A 630-nucleotide genomic window follows, 5' to 3' on the forward strand; every position below is an offset into this window, starting at 1 on the left:
CAACCTGCTGTCCTTGGGGTCTAAGAACACTAGCAGTGCTGTAAGGAAGGCAGTTCCTGGAGTTTCACACAGTGACAGTGAAGGAACAGCAATATAGGGGATGATGTTGTGTAGCTTGGAAGGGAATATGTAGGTGGTAATGCTCCCGTGCGCCCACTTCTCTTGATCTTCCAAGTCTTACAAAGGTTGGTGGCCCAAGGACACAGCCCTGAGGCACTCCTACAGGTACTCTCTGAGGCTTAGATGATTAGCCGCCAACAACCACGACAATCTTCCTTTACACTAGGTTTGACTTATTTTGCTGAAGCTCCTCAGATGCTGCCTGAACTGCTGTGCTCTTCCAGCACCATTGATCCAGAATCCTTGACTTCAGCCAGAGTTGAGTTTTCCCTGATTCCCATTGAGTTTAAATTGCTGGTGCTCCTTTTTGTCACATTTCACCAAATGTTTCCCTGATGTCAAAGGTGGTTATGTTCATCTCAGATGGAGTTTAATTCAGATAAATGCAAGGTGCTGCATTTTGGGAAAGCAAATCTTAGCAGGACTTATACACTTAATGGTAAGGTCCTAGGGAGTGTTGCTGAACAAAGAGACCTTGGAGTGCAGGTTCATAGCTCCTTGAAAGTAGAG

The sequence above is a fragment of the Chiloscyllium plagiosum genome, chromosome 5, assembly GCF_004010195.1.
Source record: "Chiloscyllium plagiosum isolate BGI_BamShark_2017 chromosome 5, ASM401019v2, whole genome shotgun sequence".
NCBI lineage: Eukaryota > Metazoa > Chordata > Chondrichthyes > Orectolobiformes > Hemiscylliidae > Chiloscyllium > Chiloscyllium plagiosum.